We start from the raw sequence: 27,314 nt of genomic DNA, 5'->3' as shown, positions 1-27,314 counted from the left end.
CAATAGGGCAGGGCCGGAAGTCTCGCTCCGAAAGGATCAGCTAGCAATGACCAGATCGTTTTGAGCCACAGTCTGAAATGCAAGCTCATGTGTCTGTCTGCGTGCGTGAGAGAGGGAGAAAGGACGAGAGAGAGAAACGTTATGGGGCGCTTAACCACCAACTGGTGGAAAGAAGGAGTCTACACAGTGCAGGCGTACGTGTTTACGAACTCGCACTGTATCAGATGTAAAATGCTGGGTCAATGCGAGAAGTTCGGCGTTGCGTAGCACCAAGTGAAACGGTTTTGGTTTAGGTTTATGGGGGTTTAACGTCCCAAATCGACTCAGGCTATAATTGGTTTAGTTTGGTTTATGTGGTTTAACGTCCCAAAGCGACTCAGACTGGGAGGGACGCCGTAGTGAAGGGCTCCGGAAATTTCGATAACCTGGGATTCTTTAAAATGCACTGATATCGCACAGTACACGGGCCTCTACATTTCGCCTCCATCGAAATTCGACCGCAGCGGCCGTGACCGAAACCGCACTGCTGTGCTGCTAGCGAGTATATTAACTGGAAAGAAGGAATGAGGAATATCCATTGGCGTATGACCGCAGTTAACTCGTTGTTTTCTCGGTTGCGACATATATTGCAAACCGAATGTGCAGGCCGCACACAGAAAATCATCTGCAAATGAAGTGACTAGTGTCACCAAGCAGAAAATATCTCATGAATGACGATAAATGTATTCACAAGAAATTCTCCGCTATAAAACGGTGATGAAAATTGCTAGAGGCAAACACATTAGACCTGTCTTTTTTAACGGCTCCATTCATAATCACACTGATAGCAAGATGATTGCTGAGTGCAGACGGCAGACATTGTCAAGCGCAGACTTTACTCGTGCCGGATCGGGCGGGGTGTTACCGAGCTTGGTAACAGCAGGCGGGCACACTGTAGTGAATGGAGTATTAGACTGAATATGGTAGATTCAATTCCGAAAATCTGCGTGTAGTGCTGTTCGTTTGATCCACTTCCATCTTAGAAATCAACTCAAACCTGCTCGCTCCGTTTGCTGTTATTCCGAACTTCTTACTCGTGTTCCAAAAAAAAAATAAAAAAAAATCACAAGCTCCATTTTTAGTTCCTTCTTTATTTAAAGGTGGTTGTGGTTTATTTCAAGGTAGTTGTGGTTTATATGGCAAAGCAGGACGAGCATAAAACGTGACCGTTATTTTAATATAAAACGAAGAACAAATAGAAAAACAGCCCAACCCTGCAAGAAGCATAGGGGAAATACGTTCAAGTTTTAACCCAATCAAAGAAATATTTTTTCTAAGCCTTATTACAAATAGAACATTGAAAAACTTATTCAGGAGGCAAGTTATAATAAGAAACCGTTTCAGGGAAAGGCGGGAACTAGAAAGTTTTTCTGCCGCGCAAAAAAACGGTGTACGTTTTGTTGCCTGGCGTGTCATGTTCATCGTGCACCTGGTAAGGCTGGAGTAAATGGGGTTTAAAAGTATTTACTTTTTTTTTACAGAATTTGCCAGGTGGCAGTGCTAACATTGTTGTCAGGTGATACCCGCTTTTACACACAATCATCCCAAAGTCCACCTCGTTAAGAACCTGATGAGGATGGGCGAACAAAGAGATAGACCACAGGAATCCGCAGCCGGTGCGGTTGGAAATGTTCTCTTTTTCTCTCCAACAGCTCTAATTTGCTGCCCAGGAAGTAAAAACTAATCTTGGCCCCCATTTTCAGCACTACCTTACTTTATCACGTTTATACGCGTGTTCGCAACAGGCTCACCCTCCGAGCTTTATTGTTTCGTTTTTACACTGGGCTCACAATTCATGACAAAGTGCTCTTTGTCGTTTTCTGCCTCTTCTTTTTTTGCGCAAGGGTATAAGTTCACGGCTTGCTACAAAGATTTATGCGAACGAAATTTCAAAGGAGTTGTGTCTGTCTTCAACCGCTAAACGCCTCCACCGCCTTTTCGCCTGCGTTCCTGGTATCGTCCTACATCCTTCGTTTCTCAGTTCGTAAAACTTAGTGTTGGGTAGCATGTAATTAACATGGCTCATCACAGCTGCTGATACTCTATGACAAACCGCACCTACAGAAAAGGCTGGCCGAGGGGCGAGTCTCCTTGCTAGACCACCTGCAGACATGGGAGCACGTGTGGTTGGACACGAAGTATTAGCGTGAAAACGAAAAACGCGGTTTAAAACTCGCCAGCGCGTATTTCCTGCACAAACTGATCCCTTTCTTTTTCTTTTCTACATTCCTGGCTTTTATTCAATCGTATGTACCGACCTATGCCACTTTCCTGACTATACCTGCTCCTAATGTTCGAGCATTCGTATACGGCTCAGACCATCCCTGCCTCCTCTCTGCTCCATCGTCCTACACGCTTTTTTAAAACCAACAATCTGCAAGTACGTTCGTTTTCAATCATTTCATTCCCTTTTTCTGAATTCATGCCTCTCCTTCGACGTGCTAATAGTTTATCCTACCTTGCTTGCTGCTTCTGGTTTGTACCCAGCGTCATGCGTCCTCCCTTTGGGACAGCAGTAAACGTAACCATCACCAGAACGCCTGAAGAAGGCAGAACAATACCAAGCATGAAACAGCTGGGCCGCACCCACGCTCTCCGGGCTTGTGTCAGCGCTGCCGAAAGTTGCGTCAGAGATAGTGTTTATTTACACAGCGACGCTGCCATGCGCCGTTGACCCTTATCTCCGTTCGGGAGGAGTTCCTACCTAGCGTATACCACAATGCAGCCAGGAACAGGACACCAAGAGGTCACGCATAACATCGTGAATATGAGCATTGAGTGAGTGAATGCGAACAGAAGGGCACTGTCAGCCATGAAGTGCGATCTCCCGGTCTCCCTTAGCCAGAATACAGCTGCAGACGCTCGAATTGCTGGTTTCTGTCGGGAGGAATCTGCTCGATGCGTTTACTTTTCTAGATGGGCGCGACGGGCGCGTTTTGTGCAGCGGTGTCTGGTCCGTGCTGCTTACTAATTCAATGGTTAGGCGATCGGTCGTTTCATGGAATTTTTTTTGCGGGGCGGCATGAGCATATTCAGGCGGGGTGAAGGAGGAGAAGACTCTTTTATTGCTAGCATAAATTAAATGCCTTATACAAGCGCCCTAGATTGTATTTTAGGTTTTAAGGTAAATGAAGTGGTATAGGCACTCACTCCCCACGTACGCACATTCACTATGGAATGAACGCGTACGCTTTTTAAACGAGTCCGCTATTAAAAGGAGTAACTCAAATGTTAAGTTCCCAGCTGTTAGTGTGTGCTTACACAAACACTTGAGCCCTGTTTATGCTAGCCCATTGACACCTTCCATGTAGTTGCATTTTTAAGACAAACGGTGTATTATGTGTAGAAGAAAGAACGCATGGATGATTCTGACACAGTGAAGTGCTGTAAATATTTCAGCGTCCGGTTGTCACTTTAACAATGCTCTCTTTATGAAAAAAATAACAGAAAACGGAGTCTTTACAAAGAAACAGCATCGAATAAAAATCAATATTTGTTCTCTAAAGCATACTGCTTGTTAGTTGGCCACTTTGTGTTTGGAGTTCAGGAACTTAACTCAACATATCAAAACAGGAAAGATGCAGCAGTCCCATTCGAGCCACCTAAATTGATACATTATGCGTGTGTGAGCGGTAAAACAGTGCTATAGTGTTACGGTGGTTTATTAGGCGTTATCTCAATTGTATGCCGTGCCAAGACAGCAGTGTGATGTAACAACATGCACAATAGTTCTCTTTGCCCTCAGAATGCATTTCTTCGCGATCGGAAAAAGTGCAGGGGCCAGCTGACGTCGCGCCGCTAACGACACGGGGTGGCGCGGCCAGGCGCACGCGGTGGCCCGCGATTCGAGCCGCTTCCAAAGCGAACAGCCTCGTAGATTCGGCCCCAGAAATTTCTGCTAGTAATCGTTTCGGGGATCTTATTTGACGCTATTACCTGCGATGGCTGCATAAAACATTGATACATCTCTTTATAATGAGTTGAAACATATTTCAAAGGTGTACGAATTTTCAAATATTGAATTTATCTCAATGACCACTTCACATACAGCGTTTAAATATGTTTGTCAAAACATATGTTTCAAAACATATTTCTCAGAACACTTAACATATGTTTTTCAAAAAAGAGCTCTTCAAATTGTCGCGCAAAACATTCAGCATACTCATCTAGATGAATTATTTGCCATTCTTGGTATCCTAAGTGCATACGACCTAGTAACTTATAATACCGCTTCCTTAATTTATCAGATATTTCACAACACACTCAATTTAACTACAGTACGTCTTCATCGCTCACTACGCACCAACACGTCTACTACAAGACATCGGCTCTTGCTTCCTACCATACACACAAATTATGGTCGGCAAACGTTGCAATTTACGGGTCCTCATTTGTGGAATAGTCTTGATTATAACATTCAAATTTCACCTACACTTCATGCCTTTCAAAAACAATTAAAACATTTTCTACTAAGTTCAACCTAGTGTACATTCTTTAGTGCTTTTTGTGTTTTTTTTTTCTAATTATAACATGTTTATTTGATGTTTTCACTAGTATCCAGTGCCTACTGCTGTAACATGCTTATTGCTATATAGTTGCCTTATTTGTTGCTGTCGTTTACATCATATGTAACAGCTTATAGTGGTCGGGACCCTTAAACAAATTTTGTTGGGTCCCTGAAGTTCTGTGTTTGTATTTCATGTTTTATGCTAAATAAATACTTTTTTTTATGTTTCCTAAATCTTATAATCACTAATTTGAACGCTGCTTTCATGCATGCGAGAGTAGCGATGACGTCAGTAACGTGAACGACGACGCCAAATATGACGTCAGCACATCACCGCTGGACAGTTAAGGAATGAATTTTACGCTCGAAATAAGAGAAGCCGTTGTGCAAGTTTTAAAGTTGATGTTCGTAGCATTTGCATTTTATCAGCATTGTTCTCGCTAAACAATGCATTCAAAGAGCTGTTAAAGAACTTTTTCAGCCAAGAATGGCAATATTAGGGTGTAAAAAAGTTAGCAGCATCAAAAAACAAAAGGATTAACATGTGCGCGCGTCGCGTCCTTCCTGCGCGGAGTTCTAACAAACGTTCTTGCCCACGTTTTAAACTAAATAAAAAAGAACACCGCAGTATGACTAGCAGAGTCTTACGCATCTCGCGCTGGAATGTGGCGCACCCTGGCATGAAAATTCATAATTGTTTTCTAAGCGAGCGTTCATGCGTGCGCTCTGAGCGCCTTTCGTCCTCGGATACTTTCTTTAATACTGGAGCCTGCTCGCGAGGGCGAGCATAGCGAAGGCGACCGGGCGTCGTCAGAAACGAAGACACAGCCGCTGCGCACGTGACGCTCGCTGCGCCAGCGTCGTCGCCAGCCGTGCGGCGACCCTCGCATAATTACGGCTCGCGAAGATTGCTTCTGCTCACGCCAACTTAATTTCGAGCGCAAGTGGCGAAAATCCTCGCCTGAACGTGCTCCACGAAGCACCACGGCTCCGAATGAGACGGTGGTCGAGGATTTGCGCCGTGCGAAAGAAGCGGGCGTCTTCGAGGAGAAATACGCTTTTTCTTTTGCTAGTTTACAGCACTCGCATTTCTTTTCATTCTACGGCTAAACGAACGACAACGAAGGGCTTAAACACCACCCCAGTTGTCAACTCAGCACAGGAACACCCGCGAGCTCGCGCATGTGTTGCCTGAAATCACGCAGGGCTCGTATTAATGAATGCTTGATGACAGGCTCCCGATGACACTTAAAATTTTAACGCACTGTTTTGCTCGACGTCGCTTTGACACACATGGCACAGAAACAACTGGCCAAAGTGCTGTTTTTTTTTTTTTTTTTTTTTGTAGGGAAGCCGGCACCTCGTGCAGAAATATCTATAGTGTCCTTACCTTCTAAGCATGTGGCTTCTCTAACTTCGAAAGCGTATTCTACTTTAACACAATGACACTTTAAACAAAGGCGCACGTTTATCACACTAAGTCCTAATCATAGTCATTATCAAAGAGTCTTTTTTCGTTTCTTCTGTCGATGAACCATCAGACTTCCCTTTCTTCGACAGCGCATTGCACATGCTACGTGGGTCCTTCTCAATATCGGCTTTGGTAGCGTGGTGCAAAGCAAATCGTTTAATAATATCGTGTTCAGGTTCAGTATTCCGTAACGGCGAATTCGCGCCTTAGCAGAAATAAAAAGGTTTACCTTTCTGTAAGACTCGGTCATGCTGAAGTGCGGTTTCTCCAGGACTGCGCTTGACATGCTTGTGTGGCCCGCCTGCAAGTTTAGCGAGATAATGAATGTGCTCAGTATGGATGCAGTGAACAAAAAGAAACCTAGAACGTCAGCTTTTTCATACGTTTTGAACTCTTTGGAGAATGCAGCTGCAATAAGCACTCATCTCACGGCAGAGTTTACAAAGCAGCGCGAAAATTGACAGGGACATAGAAAAAAAACGGACTTCGCACAGGAAACCAAGGAGCACACGCCAGTGTATATTCGCGCAGCTTTTCTGAACTTTGCCCTGATATCACTTGCTCAGACGGAAATGCACTTCAAGGCGTCTACGCCGGTTATCAGTTCAGTATGCTACCATTCTTCCGATTGTAATGGTGGCTTCAGGCATACGAGCACTGGTGTGGTAAACAATCTAACCACGTAGCGCCCTGGGACTGAGCACACAACGTTATATTCAACAGCATTCCATAAGTTTAGCCTCCATTACAGAAAAGATGACTGACAACTGAATACCGCATGAAAACTCTGTTGAACGGCTGGATTCTTTTCCACCAGGTTCAATTTTTTTTTTTCAGTTCCTTACATGCATGTCCTGCTGGCGCTGAGAACTGGTCCTTTTGTCTCACGTGACCACGAAAATGTCACAGTGAAAGAAGATAAAGCCGACGGCTTCATGGTGACAAATCTCCCAATAAGAACATATTTTTTTAACGACTGGCAATGGGAAAGTACACTTTCAAAAGCAAAGTACGTAACAATTACATCTTATCGGCACTAACGTTTGTGGAAGAAACGTGGAAGCTAGTGAAAAGGGCTGATATTAGATTGAGGATAGCGCAGCGAACTATGCAAAGGAAAATGATGGGCGTAACGTTGAAAGACCAGAAAATAGCAGAATCGGCCGGAGAACCAACGGGAATTGGTGATGTCATAGTTGTAATAGACGAGAAGATATGGGCATAGGCAGGACGTGTAACTCGAAAGCAAAATAATCGGTGGTTCCTCAGTGTAGCTCAATGGATTCCAAGAGAGGGTAGGCGTAGCAAAGCGTCGCGGAAATTCACGTGAGCGGTTGAGATTAGGAAGCCTTAAAGTTGTATGCTGGCAGCAGCAGCTACCATGTAGTTAGGCTGATGATGATGACGATGATGATGATGATGAAACTGTGGCAGCGCGGAGACAAGACTACGCGAAGTGTAAGTAGTGCTAAAAGCTGATAATTTGCCTATGTTTTATCAGGCCACCATAGATTAGAACAGTAGAATCGCTAAAGGCTGGCCGACATTGGCAGAGACCACAGACAAAGACCACGCCCACTATCCAACAGTCGGTCAGCCTCTCTGAGACGCACTTGGTTCCGTCGCTCCAGAAGCGAAAGTAGGCGCAAGCCCACTGGGCGCAGACTGCAACAGTGCGATGGCTTGCCAATATTAACTCGAAAGCATTTCTAGCCTATATCGGCGGGGTCGTATCACTAAAACGTGTTCGCAGCAGTTCTGACGTTCTCAGAAGAGGTAGCATCAAACGAGCGGTTCTAATCGAAAGAGGATGTGAGGATGCTGCACAAAAAAATTATGTCGATAGGATGATTAGTTAATTAATTAGAACCAAAAATGTCGAAAAAACGTCGAAATAGCGCGGACGTCGATAAAATGAGTGGATGGGAAAACAGCCATGGACGGCAAAATAGTGAAAAAATAGTCAAATGGGTGAAAATACAGTTTGAAATGAATTGAAATATATTTCATGAGTGATAATGAATCGAACAAAAAGTTTCATTCACATAGATTATTAGTTAATTAATTATCAACAAAAACCATTGGACGGTTGAATAGTCTGGGCGGGGATATAGTAATTGGACGGGAAAGCAACCACGGCGCCAAATAATTACGCTAATTCAGGAGTTAAATTAATTAACAAACAAAAAGTCAATGATAAAGACAGGCAAAAAGAGGAGACGAGTGCCGAGGAGGTATGAGAGCTTTCGCATTCTCCCAATGAGGGTCGCCGCAGTGATATCTAATTTTTTTACTCTGAGCCGCATTATATTACTCTACCTTGTTGGGCTTACATCTGCAGGTTTTTTTTTTTCAGAAACGAATGTGAAACAGTGACTTTTTCATTATAGGCTTGCTTATTTGCAGCCCAACATTCGAAAACTGTTTTCGGATTTGGCGTACAGACAAGGCAGCAACACGCACACTACCACATAAATACAAGACAGTTTCCTCATTCAAGCGAGTTCTTCGACGATGATGATGCACACATTACAAAAGAAATAACAAAAAATGAGTCACCTCATGGAGTACGTTTTTGTCAGATGCAAAGCAGAAACTGAAGAGGAGTTTAAAGCACCCAATTCACAACGAGCACTGGAGCTGTGCCCGGTAATGAGTGACTCTGGTTTGGGATAAGTGCGCAGTAATGTATTGAGAACCACACGCGCAATGTTAAGAACAGTTTTGCGGAAATTTTTGGAATTCGAGAACGCATTGCTTTTCAAGAACTGCTGAAAGCATCGTGTCGAGTCGCACACAACTTGATTTTGCTTCAGTTCAATGACCAGCCTCATTCTTTGCTCTAGGAAAACCTTACAAAAAAAAAACAATGTAAAAATGGCTTGCACAGTGAACAGAAATCCTGATGGAAAATAGCTTTGCATGCAGAAAGCCAGGCCGTAACAGCAAGCACAGCTCACCGAAACAGGCGCTGACTCGTGCTTTTAGAATACAGTGTTTTCATTTCACTGCGCGCACAACCAGCTGGGGAAATGGAACGACAGCGGCAGGGAACGCACAAATTCAGGCGGACAATGCACGGTGGCCAGCGAAACGAAAAATAAAAGAAAGGAAGGAACGAGGAAAGTAAAGATGAAAAAAGAAAAACAGGCCCCAATATGCCAACGTAAGGAGGCGTGCTCAGGACATGCGAGAGAGGAAGGCACGCACGAGATTATAAATAAAGGCAGGTGCGCAGGCAAAACTTTGCGTGCAGGAAAAAAAAGAAAGGAATAAAGAAAGCACCTCCAGGGAGAGCGGCAGCTAGATCATTCTCCTCCACAACCACTTTCCCTCGCAAGCTTTGTGCTGTAGTCTCTTTTTCTGCCTCGGTTTAGGGAAGCGAGAGGCCTCTTCCCCAAAAAGCAAACAAAAAAAAGCAAAATAGAGAGAGAAACGAAAGACGGCCGAAGGAGAGTCCCGGAACATGCATCATGCATGCGCCAGCCATTGCCAAAATGGAGCCTTCACCGTCCGCGCCTCCTATAAATGCTGGTGGCACTCCGCCGCGCGTGTTTTTGTCCGCTGCTTCGTGTCCGAGAGTGGTCGTTGGCGTGGCTCGCTCTTGCTCGCGGCGTGGCTGCCGGTTTGCACGCTCTCGACGACTGCCTCCTTTTCTTTATTTTTTACCATAGCCTCGAGAATTCAGGATTAAGAGATAAAACAATGATATACCAGATTCCTCACTCAGATCCATGTTTTGGATTTTCGTCAGTCAAACGGCTTCGTGCTATCAGTTTGCTTGCAAAAATTCGCACATTTTTCAGCTGATGGCTGTAATGTTTTACTCGCGCCAACAGAAAACCGATGATGCATAAAAGTGGTTCAGTAAAAGTATGACGAGTAAGATGTGCTGTTCAATACAAACAGCACCAGGTATTATCGACATATTGTCGCACAAGGCTCGCAGAAAGCGCAAGTATATGTATAACTAAAGCAAAATATTCGGCCTTTAGTAACGGGAGTGTGTGGCACCAGCCACAGATCGCCAGTCGCCCCTCCACACCATGTAGAGTTATACGTACACAATCTCTACTTCACTTGGATCATTGTCCAAGCACCCGCAGCCGGGTAGCAGGGGCCAGCGCCGAAGGTAGCAGCGCCTTCGCTCGGTTAAGTAATTAGTAGTAAGTAATTAAGTAAGTGCTTTATTTTTCGTTTGAAAAATACATTTGAGAACGGACAGGTTCGAGGAAAAAAGCCGCGGAAGCAGCTTGACAAGTCCTAAAAACCCGTTTGTTGGCAGCAGCAGCAGTGCGGGGTGGCAATGCTTTCAAAACAATAAAGCACCAAGCATGAAAAAAGAAACAAAGAAACAAAATAACAAACAAAAAAGGTGAATCTGCAAAGTTATATAGGTTAGTATTTAAAAATACAGCAGCATGAATATAATCACTCACTAAGTCACAAAAGAAGTACAATAGTCAAGGAACATACATAGTACTGGTTTGCGATGACTAACCCAATGGTTGAGAAACACACGCTCAATATTAGTGGCAAAAATAATTGTGTAGAGTAGACAATGAAACATGTAAAACATCAATATTCTCTGAGATTAGTGCATTGAGCAAGGCAGGTAGGGTGTAAGCAATCATTTGCTTACCGTAATTAGTTCGCGTGTGTGTTACATACCAGTATTCCGGACATCGCGTTTGGTAGTGAAATAGGTTTTGTTTATGAATGGCTGTTGAACGGATGGCAAAATTATTCGATTTGCATTCTTTAATGTATGCGTGTACTAACATGTAGTTGTATAATTTATGCACTTTCAATATATTAAGCTCTTGGAACAAAGGTTCACTTGGGAAATCCCAGTTCACATCGCATATCGCGCGCAGAAATTTCTCCCGAAGGACAAGTAACCGACCTACATTTGTGGCAGACGTTGCCAGCCCGTTCCGACCACCGGCGTGGTTGCCGCGTTACTCTGGGCAAAGGCGGTAGCTGAAAGCGTGATTGAGGTGTCCACAGGGAGCCAGATATGCGCGTCTTCAGCTTTTTCATCTTCAGTGCCAATTTACCCAATGTACGACGGGGGCCTATGTTCCAGTGCCGCATTTCTGCAGCACTGTTCTCAACGACAACGCGTATTGCTCTAGTGCCGTGTTTCTGCCACAACGTTGTCCACGTCAACGAATGCAGCCCACATCTCTCACTCACTACCGCCACATAGCTCAAAGCACGATTATTAGTTTGGTGGTAGTATCTGTTCGCGCCGCCGCAGATTCGAACCCCACTCGGGACAATATTTATTTATTTTGTTTAGTTCTGGTTTGCCCAAGATCAACCTCAACCAGCTCACACAAACCGGTGAGCTGCTTTCGCTATGAATGAAAAACTTATACAAATCTTGCTGACCAAAATAAAATGTTATCAAGACATTCTGTTAAGAAGCCAAATTTAATTGGCCGAATATCCTAGTGCACCTTTGATGGTAAGACTACAGCATCACACATCTTCGCACAGGCCCTTTCTGCACTTTGGTCCCTTGGTAAAAGCTAAGTGAGTACCATATTCTGACCCAGCATTTTTGCGCGCAGAGCGAAGGGAGAAAATGTGGAAATGAATACCGCCATTGTTTGCGGCCGGGGTCGTCTGCTATAATGCCTTTTCCCCGCGAGGATCTGCAGCTTGCACTCACGAATGGCACGGCGCAGAAGGCGCGCCAGGAAAAGAAAACGGCGCAGGGTGGTCGCGAATCGTGACCACGAAGAGGGGCCATTCGCACCCTCCGATGTCGTGCTGGCCTTTCGGGACGACCGCGAACAGGATAGCGCTTATTCTTTCTGCTATTATAAATTGAAGATGCGGAAAAAGAAAGTTTGCGTAGGGCTCGCACTTCTACACGAAAAAGAATAGAGAAGCTCAAAACGGCCCACACCATTGCCGTAGTCACGTGACGACGGTAAACAAACAGTAAAGGAGTGTGTGTATGTTTGTGTGTATTTGAATGTACACACACACACACACACACACACACACACACACGCACGCGCACGCGCACGCGCACGCGCACACGCACACGCGCGCACACACACACACACACACACACACACACACACACACACACACACACACACACATACACGCACACAACACACACACACACAACACACACACAACACACACACACACACGCACACACACACAAAAAGCTTGGATTTATTGCGGACGTGCCTCCCGAATGCACCGAGATTCGCACTGCGGAAGCATTTGTGTCTTCTTTTTGACCGTCTTTCATTTCACTCCGCACGCGACTGTGAAAAGCTTTTCTGGATCCAGTATTTTTCGTATGTCTGACCAGCAGCTATCGCATATTTGCTCTTTCAAATGATTTGGCCAACGTTATTTCGCTCTGCATGTGGCCACTTTTCCTTTGACGTTCACATAGCAACGCAGTGTGCGAGCTGCTTTTCTGCGTCTGCAGACGAGACGTTCATGCAAATAAAAAGGCTTTGGCAGCTTTTTTTTTCTTCAGCACACAGTTTTCTTGGTACCTCCTCATTTTTTTTTTCATTTGTTCCAATTCGGCTCTTGCACCCCTCTTCGAAGAGAGACGCTCCGGGAATGGGGTGGAAGCGAATGACCCCGAAAATAGGCGCTGTCCGGTGAACGACCAGAAGGGACCGCAGGGTGTGTAACGCTGGTGACAAGCAAAGGGAAGAAGGCTGTGAAGCCAAGCCAATCTGAAGCGTGTCTTTCCTCGATCGTGGCATATCACAAAAAACTGCTACGTGCGAATGAAGATTCTGAGTCGAAAGCGCGGGCAGTTGTTTGCGTCGTGTGGAAATAAATAACCTCTTAAAGTGCCTCAAATTAAAGCCCCAGTTCTGCGTCTTGGCTTCCCGCTGTCAGAACAGAAGCACCATCACAGAGAGAACAGGCAGAACGGAGCGTAATCGTGCTAAGCCACTCGGACCATAGCAGTACCCTAAAGGACGGTGAGGATAAAGGGGAAGAGGTTTGTTAATTACTGTTTTCCGAGACCAACTATTTGCAGACGGTACAGATGGGGCTTTTTCCAGATAAAACTTGGGAGAACATTGCGATTGGCAGTTCAGACTGTAAAATGATACGTTTATGTACCGTGTATATTTTCAGTTTTATTTCAGAAAATGAAACTCATGATTACTGTTACCTGTTAGAAAACTTCTGAAAGCATCATGCACGTCTATCTGGGCCAACGCGGTAAGTGGCTTCTAGTGCTAGGCTCGCCATTCTACGCCAAGGTTTGAGGTTCTAGCCTCCACTACGCATCTCTGCAGGCACTCAGTTTCATGTCCTGCTATGCGGACCAGCGTCCTCTTGGTAGTTGCCGTCACCGCCCAAGACCATCCCTCATGATGCAGCGTTAGGTGTTCTTAGCTCGTTCTTCAAAAATGTTGCGTCGGCGGCGCCGTCTCCATAGCCCACCGTGACCATATACATGATGCCTCCTTCAGAGAAACGTCCTGAGGCAGTTACCGCCTGCCTCGAAAGCAGTGCTGTCATTTGACATGGGAACTTCTCCGACCACCTTAATTATGCTATGTTGGTGTAGGCATGTGCAAGGCCACCACCGGACACCTACAAGTAAAAACTGCTGCTTCAAGAACCCACTGGTTAAAATGCCCTCCGACATACGAGCCTAGCATTTCCCGCCAACACCTCGGCGGATCCCGAGAGTGAACTAACTAGAAGAATAACAATCGGATGGAGCGCATTCGGCAGGTGCTCTCAGATCTTTAATGGAGGTTTACCAATATCCTTCAAGAGAAAAGTATACAACAGCTGTATCTTAACGGTACTCACCTACGGGGCAGTAACGGGGAGGCTAACGAAGAGGGTTCGGCTTAAGTTAAGGACAACGCAGCGAGCTATGGAAAGAAAAATCATAGGTGTATCGCGAAGAGACAGGGAGAGGGCAGAGTGGGTCAGGGACCAAACACGGGTTTACGACACCCTAGTCGAAATCAAGAGGAAGAAATGAGCTTGAGCAGGACATGTAATGCGAAGGCAAAATAACCGGTGGTCCTTAAAGGGTAACAAACTTCATGCCAAAGGAAGGGAAGCGTAGCAGGGGGTGGCGGAAAGTTAGGTGGGCGGATGAGATTGAGAAGTTGGCGGGGATAAGGTGGCCGCAGCTGGTAAAGGACAGGGTTAATTGAAGAGATATTGCAAAGGAATTTGGCCTGCAGTGGGCGCAGTTAGGCTGCTGATGATGATGACCTCACGTGCCTGCCTGCCAGCATCTCCAGAATAGGAGGCGAATGGGCTAACCAACAGGCCATCGCTGCGGCAGCCCAGTGGTTTACCACCGATTCTACTATATCAAATGTAATAATGTACTTTCATTTCTTTGCAATGAGAAACTCCTCCTAAAGCTGAATCATACGTTTTACTAACTCTTAGCAGTTCACTGATATTTTTAATGCGAGTGCATTAGGAGGGTCTTGTTGGCGTCAACTTTCCGGCGCCGTCTGTGTGAAGTCTGCATCTGCAAGATGGAATTTAGAAGCAGTTACCTCTCTCCTCCTGTACTGTAAAAAGGTTCTCCTCTCTCCTGATCATTCTCCTCTCCACCTGTAGGGAGAGGACGTCGGACGAAGAATGACACAAAAAAACGAAAGTGACTACAAAAGGAAATGACTAAGAAGGAAGATAACCGCCAACAGCGTGGGTTGTCTTCACTCAATGTTGCACTGCTCTACAATCGTTAAAGTCATCGTGCATTCAGTAGCAGCTCGTTGTCGGCTTGAACACGCTGCACACCGAAGCCTGCCATCTAAGTCACCGTGTTGCGCTGGAGTGGCTACCCCCTCAGTGCGGCCTCACAGGCAGCGATCACGCTGACGGCGCAGCGAAAGCGGCGCAAGGCGAAACGTACGTATAAAGCATCAACATTAACGTGTATCACAGAAGGAACTGCAAAAGCTACTGGCCGATGTCTTTCGCATGGTTCCCGCGCAGAAACGTTCCCTCTCTTACTACCTGCTATACCACAATGGTTCACCCCCTGCTATCTACGGACTCCCGAAGATTCATAAACCTGATGTCCCGTTGCGCCCTATTGAGACTTCACCTGTACGCATCTTCAGAATCTATCAACATTTTTACTCGGCGTTATCTCCCCTCTCGTAGGCAAAAGACCTACAAATATACTCAACTTCGACACCTTAAAGTGGAAGCCGGTGAAATAATGGTTTCGTTAGATGTAAGATCTCTTTTCATAAGCGTTCCAGTGGACCTTGCCGTGAAAGTCTGCACCGCTGCCCTTGAAGCCGACCCAACGCTACCTGAAAGGACCCCTATCGACGTTCCTGACCTGACTTGACTTCTCCGTTTTTACCTGAAAAACACCCATTTCACCTTTTGAGAACGTCTCTTACGAGCATATTTACGGTGCTGCGATGGGAGCTTCCATCTCCATCACGGTCACAAATCTGACTGTGGAAGAAATCGTAGGCCGCGCGCTCGCTGCATTCACGCCTGCCCCCAAAATTATACTAAGGTACTTGATGACTGCTTTTGCGTGCTGAAGAAAGGATCATTGAAAGATTTTATTGTACACGTGAACAGCTTAGGGCCAGCCATACAATTCACCGCGGAAGAAAAAAACCGATGGCCGTCTTCCATTTTCTGTTCTGCTTGTCACAAGAGAGTCCGCAAGATTAAATTTAAATTTGCAAGTACCGCCCTGTGTCGTCTTCTTTCTCTGTCCCGTGTCCCCTGCGGTGTCTAGCTCCTTCATGTCTCACCAACTGGCCTACACATCTACCCTCCTAAATTTCAACGTTTACCGGAAACCCATACATAACAGCCGCTGCCTCAGTTACAGGTTAGTTCACCCAGATTGTCAAAAAAGTTCGGTTGTCTCATCGCTCCTCCAACGAATGAAAGTATATGCTACAGGCGGAGAGACCAAGCGGCTGAATCGAAGCACATACGACGTGATTTGGCGACCTGTGGTTGCTCGGTGTTCATCATTGACTCAATGCAGCGAAAACTAGACCGCCCTAGGATGCAGCCAACCGAAAGCACCGAAAAGCGAACGGGACTACCATACGTGCCAGGCATCAGTGTTGCACTTGCGCGTATATTACGCTCCTATGGTGTGCACACTGCTCATGTACCATCTCAAAAACTGAGGAGCCAGCTTGTCAATGCCAAGGACGGGCTGAAGAAAGAAAAATTCCCGGGCGTTGCGTTTAAGGCTTCATGTGCCGACTACCCATCAGTGTACATCGGCGAAACAGGAGACTGCGCACGTAGATTATGTGAACATATGGATGATGTGAATAACCGGCGCGCAGAACAAAATGCGCTTGCCGAACATTCATTATCTGCCAGCCACAATATCAACTGGGCAGAGGCACGTGTGGTCGCCAAAGAGAAAGACAAGGAATCACGGCTCTGTGTTGAGTCGCTGATTATTCAAACCACAGCGCATACTACCAAAGGCAACGACGGGGATTTGCCACCTATCTACGCGAGATGACTGGGATTGCATATACGGCGCATTTAAAAGGCACCACCACAACGTTTTGCCTCATTATGAACAAGGCTCCCATGTGGGAGCCGAAACGTGCATTCCACCATTATTTTTGGTCGGTGCGACTCACTAATATCACTTGTATCACAACTTCACAAGTTATAACAAAAAGGTAAATGGCAATTCAATCTCACTGCGACCGAGACGACATCATTGCTCGACGTGTGTGACATGCATACGGAGTTGAACCATTACCAGCACGTCTTCAACACGCTAAGTATGCATGTGAATTCAAATACGCTAGCCAGCGCTGACTGAAGCGAGTATAATGGATACCTATACGGTACAAATCCCGAACGTAAACAGGAAATGTCAACGTTTCCGTATCGAATCGATACGCGTAAGGGGAGCTCCAGGGAAACCCGCTGAACGACGGACTTTGCACAACCAACGGAAGGCCTACCCGCGAGAAGTCCGCGGCCCGCAGGGGCGCTCAGGTGCGGGCTTAATTGAGCGCCGATTGAAAGTGGTCGCCGAAAGTGGGTTTCTCTCACCGCTTGCATTGGCGTGCCTAATGGGGAGGAGGAGAGAGAGACAGGCAGCAGGAGAGAAGGAAAGCTGGCGCCGGGTGGACGGAATCGGCGGTAACAGTAGCCTTACTATTCGCTGAAACTGAGTCCGACGTGCGCACTGCCAGGAAGCCGAAATAGCAATGTTTTCCCAGCCAGGCGCCAAATTGTATGCTCGAAATCAACGCTGTGAAGCGCGTTCTGGCTTCTATTCGGAAACCGTATGCCTTAAAGTCTGGTAGGGTTCTAGTCTGGTTTGGTTGCTTTGGTTTATGGGGTTTAACGTCCCAAAGCGACTAAGGCTATGAGAGACGCCGTAGTGGAGGGCTCCGGAAATTTCGACCACCTGGGGTTCTTTAACGTCTAGTCTAGACGTTCTAGTCTATGGTACGCGGTAATCTTTGCTGAAAAATTCATGGGTCATATAAATGGACATCAGGACGTGCATGTTAACCAGGCTGAAGCGCTATTGGCAGTTTTGTGTGGTTTACTGATGAAAACGCTGAGCACAAACGCCCGGAAATAAATGCAAACTTAAAAAAGGGTCGCATTTATAAGCTGCACCTAACCGTCGATATGGCACGCATTTTTAAAGCGTATGCACTACGTCTCAAATTTAGCAACCTTTTTTTTCTTTTAGTTCTCAAACCGGTAACGGGAATTTAAAAGCTTTCATTATTCGGATAAAACATCGGGTACTTTGCATGCTAATTTCTATAAGCTACTCAGCAGTTTTCGAGCTGGCGTTGTAAGCCTCAACCGGCATTAGTGCGTTATAAATACCACAGAAAGACTGGGAATTTTGCGATTCAGAGCTGAAGCCATTAGAAGGGTTTGTAAAAGCCGCCGAAAAACTAATGTGTTGCCTGCTAATCGGCAGGAATTTTGCCATAACGTATGAGAGAAAAATCAGTCATCCAGAGAGCACTTAACCACTCGCAGACCCGCGAGCTTCAGCTTTACGGCTTTAAACTCCGAGTAACACTGAATGCCCTAGTGGGATTTTCCAAATTTAGAGTAGCAGTCTGTGCTTGGTGATCACTAGTAATGAAGTCACTCATTGATAGCATGGTGTGGAAAGATTATGATTGGTTTCGTTTATGAGGGTTTTCCGACTCAGGCTATAAGGGACGCCGTATAGGAATGGGGGGGGGGGCTCCGGAAATTTTTACCACCTGGGATTCTTTGACATTCAGTGATATCATACAGTACACGGGCCTCTAAAATTTCGCCTCCACCGAAATTCGACCACCTCGGCCGGGTTCGAACCCGCGTCTTTCGGGTCAGCAGCCGAGCGCCATAGAGCCACCTCGGCAGATGGAAAGACTATGAGGCTCACTTCATAAGGAAATGTAGTCATATTCTACGACACAGAGTGCTATCACTACTGAGTAATGAAATATCATTTTTATTGTTAAACATCACAGAATACAATCATGCTCTCATAAATGGATCAACAACGCAAACTTATTAAGGCGAGCGGCCAATTCTACAACTGCGCCCAAATCGATCAAAACTGCAGAACTCATTTCTAAACGTATGTAGCCCCTTGAAAGCCACTCGACTACATACGTTCACTTTCGCGCACCGTCGGCATCTGATTCGGTAGAGTATTCAACTGGGCAGCCTGCATGGCGGGTCCCTCGGCTAAAATTTTCCTTTCCAAGTGCAGAAAATAGTCACCGACACAATTTTTTTGTAGATGAATTGAAACTCTTTCCTAAACCATGGCTCTAACATGACACGCGTAGACACCGTTCCGCAGCTACACTGTGGGATTAAAGGAGCGAAATCTTAGTTTGGAAGTTTCGACAACACACACAGCGAACTTTAAAACCACAGTCGTGGCAAAGCCAAATATTCGCGCTTTATGTAAAGCTAAGATAATTTTCCGTTGCGTGATACGAACTTTTCCTGGGTTGGGACTCAAAGAATAAGAACCAGGCAACAGAAGAGTTCTCGGGAAATATGCATGGTGAAAAAAGGGAAAAAAAAGGAGAGAGGGAGAACAAGGTGAATGAGATTTTCACCTGTGATCAAGAGAAGCGTATAGTGAACAGGGTAGATACAACGGAACGCTCACCGTTATGCAAATCGAGCAGAGATACCAAGCGATCCTTCGCGGGCGAGTCATCAGAATAACTGCTGACGTGAACCCTGCTTCAGTTATAGCGGAGGAGCGCCCGCCTGCGGTGCCACGAGCGCAGAAGAACGCTCGGGTACGAGAACGCAGAATGGGCCAAAATTGCTGCCTTGCAAAACCCAGCCTGCCCTGAAGACCACCTACGGTCTCCTTTTCCCCTCTGTTTTACTCGTTGTCCCCCACTCGTCCACATCTGCGTTTGAGATTTCAGCGCGAGTTCACAGCGTATGGGAGCAAAGGCCTTAATAGTTGCAAAGCACTGCGAATCACCATTTGTCACAGGCGTGCATCTTTGTACCTGGCTGCCCCGTGGAAACGGCGTGAGAAGTAGAAACAGGATGAGTGGTTTCGGTTTTTTTGAACTTCGTGAAGTTGGCGCTTTTTTTGCATAATAACACGATGCGCACTTGGCAGCAACCCATGAACAGCTCACTCTGTCAGTCGTAGCGTTCGCGGAACAAGAGTGAGAACTGAGGAAGACCAAGGCGACGGGAAGCTAGTGCTTGTTTCTTATGTTAGAAACGGTACTTGTGAAGAATAGCCCGTAGGCACGTCGCTGGATGCTTGGAGACTTCTGAAAAAGAATGGTGGCCTTGGGAACGTCACACTAATTGGACCGGCAGAGAGGAACAAGTATGCCAGGGCATAGCAAAATACTGTAGAATTCAGACTGAAGAAATACGATACTTTTGGATTGTTCCAAACCTAAGGCCCTGCCTGTAGATGAGTAGGTTTGCGACCCTGCACTCACGGGACGAGAAGCAGGAAGCAGTAAGAATGCAAATACCATTTTAATTAGGACAAATAAAACCTTAATTAACAAAACAGCGCACTGGCCTCAGCAGCAGAACGAAAAAATAACTTCAGGTCTGATGTGGTAACCAATCACCGCGAAAACTGGAATGGCGGTGCACGCCGGGTCCGTGTATTTTGCAGGCGCTTGTGTGCGTTGGCCAGTAAGGAACTCAACATGTATGTGTTGAGCCCAGCCAAACACTACGCCGTTCCCCAATTATATTTCAGATGGCTTGGTCGGGCTGGCCAACCTTGAGGAAGGCGGAATTAAACGTTTTTTGGCTTTCAGTATCCATATGATGTCAACTAACACTGCGAAAGCGGTAACACCTTTGTGCAAGCCATTTAGTAGAAGCAGTTTAGGGGTACAACGGTAGCGGTGTAACGCGTTTTTATTTCGCAATCAAAACCCTTCGTTCGTTTCCAGAAAAGGAAAGGCGCATAGCTGCCTCACTTTGTAGCACTGACCCAGGGAGCCTTTTATGCGCCTTTCCTTTTCTCAGCACCAATGGAGGATTTACACTGAGAATAAGGCAACACTGCGAACTAGAATATTTGCCTCGTGCAAGCGGGCCCTGGAGTCGTGAAGTGTGTCCGCAACGCGATCTAACGGAAGCCCGCAAGCGGAAGAAGGCCGAGTATGTACGTGAGCGTGTACACGGCACAAAAACCGCTATGTGAGACGCCAAACCGAGCAGTCGCCTCTAAAACGCCAAAATGGGCCTGCCGCTCCAGACCTCTCGGTCACTAATGCCAATCAGCTTTCACTAATTAATGCACTACGCCATTAAGCTTAGTCCTAATAATTTTTGCCTACTTCTCTGAGTCTTCTCTTTTCCCATTTCTCTCTCTCTCTCTCACACATGCGCACGCACGCACGCACGCACGCACGTACGCACGCACACAACACACGCAAACAAACACGCACCCGCGCGCCCGGAACGGCGCACGCTCGTCTTTGAGCATAGAAGCAACATTATCTCAGCCTATTTTGAAAATAGAATACGCATAAACACATTGCGATGCAGAATCACAATTAAACGTTACCTGACAACTTCTGTCGAAGCACCGCATTCAATGAAAATAAATAGTTGGTATAGGAACACTTCTATGGACTATTACAGCGAAGCGTTCTCACCCGCGATGGCCATAATATCATCCGTCACAGCACAGATACAATGCAGAAGAAGCGCTCCTGACGCGCCCATGACTGTTTCGTCTTCGCGGTACGGAGAGGATGTCGCGCGGGACGAGCAGCTCCTTCATCGTGACAGATGCGAGACCGCCGCATCAGTCGCAGTCATCAGCCAAGATTCGGCGTGCTAGTGAGAGCGTGCGAAAAACATCCGCCACCACACAGCATAGCAGCACGTGCAGCGGAACGCGAAGCTGCGCCGTCAGATCGAACATCCTCGCCAGATGAACACAATCCCTGTGAAATCGCAAGCGTGAGAGGGAATCCTCCGGCCGGGCGGCCCTCTTGGCCATGCGCAGACCGTCTAGGGAGCAGCCGCTTCTTAAACGTGTGTACATCGGCCTCGCAAAATCAAACAGCAGAGGGGACGCCGTCGAGGGGAAAGCTTTTCGCTGAACAGTTCGTATCAACCATTGTCTTAACTGATGTAGTTTTTTCCCAAGCTACGCTGCATTTTTGCAAAGAAAAAAACAACAACTTCTGTACACGATAAAGAGAGGTTTGTCGAAGCGCGTGAGGGCACGCATATAAGCACACGACATTTCACGGATCAGTAAGAGTTGTGTAACAGAGACACTGCTAAAATAATACGATCACAAAAGAGAAAAGATAAATCATTCTGACAGCAACACCGCTTCCGCTGAGGGGCAGTACGAGCGAGCGAGAGCAGCTCGAAAAGCGTACGCACGTTACTCCCACAATGTGTGGAAAAAAAGAAGTTTAATGGCTCAGAATGAGAGAAAAAAAAACCGGAAATAATATTGCAGTCAAGAGAAAACAAGGAAATGTGGAGCAGACATGCATAACTAGTTCAGGTGTTAAAGATTTACACGGTACAGTCTGTCAAAAGTATTAAGCCCAAGGGGTCTGCTTCTGAGCCCTGCATTGTGGCTGCTCTTGCATACTCATAGACCCTAATCTCACGAAGGCGGGAGGAATTTAAGTCCTCAACCCTCCCAAGCTTAGGACTGTCAAATGTGCTTAAGAGCCCCGATACAAGGCTTGGAAGCGAACCTCTTGGGCTGTATATTTTTGACAAAGACTGTGCACTCTAGTACACACGCGCTTCATTCTCCCGTCTCTTGCTCAGTTGGCCCTAGCAAAGTCTGCCTCCTGAAAGGCTAAAGCCCCGCGCTAGAACGGAGACCGAGACTGGCAAAAAATTGAGTACGGTTATGAGATTAAGCACCGAAAAGATGTGGAATGAAAGTGGGCATATAGCGAATACATGCCGCTTTGACCACGTGAGCTCTGCCTCATTGCCTGCTATGGCTTACGGAAGAGCTCATCTCCTTTCTACACCGCACAACTACATTGCAGGTTTTCAAGAAAAGCAAGTCAGGTAAAACTAGGCTTAGATGTAAAAAATACAGCCTTGCTAAGTGTGTGACAGAGAAGCGAAAGAAGAAGGCAAAAAGAGGGATCTCCGGGGAAGGCGGTTTTCCATAAAGCGCCCATTAGCAAAAGCGAAAAACCAATTTATTTCAACAAATCCTTTTTCTTATTATTTTCGCTTTTAGGTATTTCATCGACACCAACCTGCCAATGTCACGATAATAAACGAAGAAAGACGTAAAAGAGGCGCATTTGTTTTAACTTTTTGATCGATCTCGGACCTCATATACACGTATATCCATAGTTATCACGAGTGCATCTCTCTTTCTTGTGCGTGGAAGTCGCAATAAAAGCGTACCGGTCTTGGTATGTTTAGCTTTTTTTCTTTAGCACCAGATACGGAGAGACACGGAATGCAGAAACAAAGCGGCAGGGTAAAATCACTTCATCTAAGTTGAATTTCGATGGCTGTGTTTATATCACCACACTGCCTTTTCTTTAGCGCCTCATTCTTACTTTTCTTTCGATATTTTTTTTAGATTCCGAAGGGCAGATCCATTTCCTTCTCATCCCAACCTCCTTGCTTGCGGTTCACTGCAACAAAGTTGTGTGTGGCGCGCATCGGATTCAATAGTTCTCTTTTCGGACAGACACAGCTGAGCTCTTCGCCATTTCAGCAAGGACACAAAACGATAAAGAAGTAATAATTAGACCCGCCTCGATGGCTCAGTGATTAGGGCGCTCGGCTACTGAGCCGGAATTGCCAGGTTCGAAGCCAACCGCGGCGGCCACGTTTCGATGGAGGCGGAACGCAAAAGGCGCTCGTGTGCTGTGCGATGTCAGTGCATGTTAAAGATCCCCAGGTGGTCGAAATTATTTTTGGAGCCGTCCACTACGGCACCTCTTTCTCTCTTACTTCTTTCACTCTCACTTCCTCCCTTCCCTTACGGCGCAGGTTCAGGCGCCCACCAGGATGTGAGACAGGCACTGCGCCATTTCCTTTCTTAAAAAACCAATTTCAAGTAATAATTAGTATCAGAATGAAAATCCTCGCTCCTCATGTGTAGGAGATATAAACAAAATTCCTATACAGGCGTCTAGCAGTGCTCCAAGCTTAGCGAATAAACATGATAGCCTACACAGTACCCCGCTTATGTGATATGTGTGTTTCTTGTAAAGTTATCGTGGTGTATTGGGAAATAAGATGCACAGCTGGCATCTTTAATGCACTGAACTCTCAACTAGAGATAGACTGAGCCGACTGAGCCCATGAGTGGGGATATTTCACGTGCAGCACACAGCCGTCTCCCCCGCAGTCGCACGCGGTGAGCCTTTCGACATGCTCTGTCGTCATTTCAGCGAATGGCCAAACGGCTGCTGCAGTCGGCGTGGCGCGACGCACTGCTATTCCAGGAGCCATTAGGCGCAGAGGGACTCGAGAGATGACGCAACGGGTGAAGGTGGGCATTGAGTCTCATTAGCCCGATGAGAGAAACACAGTGGGGCAGCTCTCATTTGTTATCCGCACCCCTTCTTCCCTTTTCAGACCAGACATCGAAATGATGACGTCACTATACTCAGCGGCCACTCCTCTGGTCGAGCAGTAGTCGACAGCGGTTCGCGATGTGCTGAGTACACCCCTGAGTTTGTGGACAAACTCAGTCGCCACAAATTGTCGGCACAAATTTAGGATCAGATTCACAAAACTGCTTGTGCGCATAACTTTTTTTTTCAGCTTAACATGGAACTTTGCTTCACTTATCTGCATGCACTGCGCGGCACCGTTATTATAGTACATCCTCAACAGCCCTCTTCTCCGCACCACAATAGTTAAATATCGGCAGGTTCATTATCATTTACCATTCAACTGCCTACTAGCTGGCATCAGTGTCATACACTCGCGGCGGATTTTTCACTTACCATAGAATTATATCCAATAACGCAGTAAACTGTTCTTTATTTGTCACTTTAATTCCATTTCTACCTTCTGTTAATTGCTACAGGGCCCCAATAAGCTGCACGAAATTCTAATAAATAGATGAATAAAACTCGCAGCCATGCAGGTCGTATTAGAGAAGTGCAACCGACAGTCGAAGATCACTCCTTCCCCTCCTTAAGTGCTACCAATTTAAGCAGCAGAAGGAGGAGGGCGGGGATAGTTGTATATGCATCTGGTGGGGCAAAAGTTCTGTATATGGCTATCGGCACTATAGAAACGAATATATACCGAATTAAATAAGCACACATTTTCTTGTTATCCCTTTCGATTTGTTATCAGGCGTCATCATTCCAAATACTCTCTTGTAATACACTGTTCAATCTGTTTTTCTTTTGTTCCAATATTCGCCAAGTTTCAATGTGTTAAAAATTGTGAATGCGCATGTGAGTCAGTCGTCCCTGCTAAGATGCGCCATGCCTCCAGGCACTTTCAAGCTGTTTTTTTGTAAATTTTCATTTCAGGTCCATTCATTCACTGCGAGTGAAAATAGAGTGCTGATCTATCTTGTTCATGAACAATCCGCCTAAGCATAGAAGCACGTGCCGCGGACCCTTAGGGAACAACAGCATCATCCACAGTACGATCCGCGAAGTAGGTTCCTTCGAAGACGCGTCATCGCCGCTCTGCATACTGCCACGGGGGACGACATCCGCGGAACGAGGAGACGGCGGCTGCACCGTAATGTGGTCGTCCAGGAGAGAGCGCGGACCACTGCGGTCACGTCCACAGCGAGAGAGCCGCGAGGCGCCGCTTCCCGGTCAATGCGGCGCATTCAGCCGAAGAGGCCATCAATCTTGCTCTGGGGCCGGCACCACCTCCGCGGCTGTCATTCGGCGCGTCCAACGACAGCTCTGTCGGCGCTGCTTTGCGGAGCGGGTCCCGTACGCTAATCAGATCTTCGCGGATATGGCTGTGCGGAGCACGCATAGGTACTTTGTATATGCAGCATTTCTTAGTGTTCCAAGACATTGTGAGCAGAATTTTTATGCCTTTAATCAAGCACGCAGATATTCCGACACGCTTTGTATTATAGAAGAAACTAATTTGGAGGCTGGCCTCTTTTTGCCGATATCAAAAGGCGTCGTCCTTGAACTGCTCAGATCCGCAGCATGTCCCTCCTAAAGAACGTGCCAAAAGCTGAGGGTAGCGTCAACCGTTAAGATTATTACGAAACCGTGACTAAATGCTCATGTTTTCGTTGAGTGACCATTACGATGCAGTTAACTTTACGAAGTCTTGTGGCATTAAATTTAGCGGGCAGTTTAATTCTTAGGTCAATTTGGGATATTAGATGTTGTGGTGACCTCATCCATAGAGTTATATGGGAAAAATAGAGCCGAATTGCAGTCCTGAAAGAGTCAACGATTTAGCTTCTCACGCGCCTACATTAACAGATCAATAGTTACTTTTTACGTGTCAAAGCCGAAGGGGAGCTCACGCGAGGCGTGATGGAAAGCTGTTGATTATTTCGCGCAGCTAGGGTTCCTTAACGATCTTGAAACCGTTGTAAAAGGCCTATTTTCTGTATTAAGGCTACGGTTGTTGTAATCTACAGGCAGTACTTACCTTGCATAACACTAGCGGCATTTGCTCTACCATGGCGACACTTGGATGGCGAAATAAGGCCCACCATTTTTTGCACAGATCTGTGATTCATTTTGAAATGATGCACGGCCGCCGCGGTAGCTCAGCGGTTATGGTGCTCGGCTGCTGACCCAAAAGACGCGGGCTCGATCCCGGCCGCGGCGGCTGATTTCTTTGGAGGAGAAATTCTAGAGGCCCGTGTACTGTGCGATGTCCGTGCACGTTAAAGAATTCCAGGTGGTCGAAATTTCCGGAGCCCTCCACTACGGCGTCTCTCATAGCCTTAGTCGCTTTGGGACGTTAAACCCCATAAACCAAACCAAACCGAAATGATGCACACAGTGCGGAAAACAGCACAATACTTATGTTGTGTGCCTTCTTTGTCCTTTTTGCGTTTCTAGGTCTGTGTATCCTTTCAAAATGAATGTCAACCAACTGGCCCAACTTGCAATACCACACGTCAACACAGTCTCGTGACGTAGCAGTCCTTCAACACCACTCGCATAAGCCCAGATAAACGTCTCCAGCTGTCCCCGTCATCGTACATAATATAGACTCACGAAGGCGTCTCAGAAGAAGCTGAGTAGCCTTCCTCTGACTGGACCACGAGTTGCAGGTGAATGGAAAGAAAGCCAAAGTTCAGGGCCTGCCAAAAAAACTACCTAAACACATGGAAATACTCTACATGGACATCGAGGCACATACCGACTCAGGCAAGTACAAGATAGCTGCGTTCGACAACCGGACGTGGCCAATTTTCAGTGTTTCGACCTATGCCGTGGAGGATGCTGCAGAAGTGGAATCACTGACAACAGCCTTCGCCATCAAGACTCAATGTCAGAGGAAAAAGTGATCGCACCTAATGACGGACACCCAACACGCCTGCAGGGGCCGCCTTGTCAGAAAACATCACGGAAGAGCAAGCACACAATTGAATCGGTTTGGCTTATGGGAGTTTAACGTCCCAAAGCCACTCAGACTATGAATGAGGCCGTAGCGAAGGGCTCCGGAAATATCGGCTACCTGGGGCCCTTAAAGGTGCACTGAAACGCACTGTACACGGGCCTCTAGCAATTCGCCTCCATTGAAATGCGACAGCCGCGGCCGGGATTGAGGTCGCGTTTTTCGGGTCAGCAGCCGAGCGATATAACCTCTGAGCACCACGGC

The 27,314-nt window shown here is 46.5% G+C and overlaps 1 protein-coding gene across 2 annotated transcripts in view; it reads right to left on the bottom strand.

Annotated features, from left to right (window-relative positions):
• Nucleotides 1-27,314, bottom strand: part of LOC149365052 (uncharacterized) — a 347,207-nt gene that overhangs the window by 258,823 nt on the left and 61,070 nt on the right. For both annotated transcript variants that reach the window (XM_089575127.1, XM_089575126.1), the window contains exon 3: nucleotides 6,247-6,318. The gene's annotated coding sequence lies outside the window, so the exon portion shown is untranslated. The remainder of the gene's footprint in view (nucleotides 1-6,246; nucleotides 6,319-27,314) is intronic.

The sequence above is a fragment of the Amblyomma mixtum genome, chromosome 2 (genome assembly GCF_055824585.1).
Source record: "Amblyomma mixtum isolate Tamu chromosome 2, ASM5582458v1, whole genome shotgun sequence".
NCBI classification, from domain to species: Eukaryota; Metazoa; Arthropoda; class Arachnida; order Ixodida; family Ixodidae; genus Amblyomma; species Amblyomma mixtum.
The sequence above is the reverse complement of the archived record's forward strand: the minus strand, read 5'-3'. Positions and strand labels throughout refer to the sequence as shown.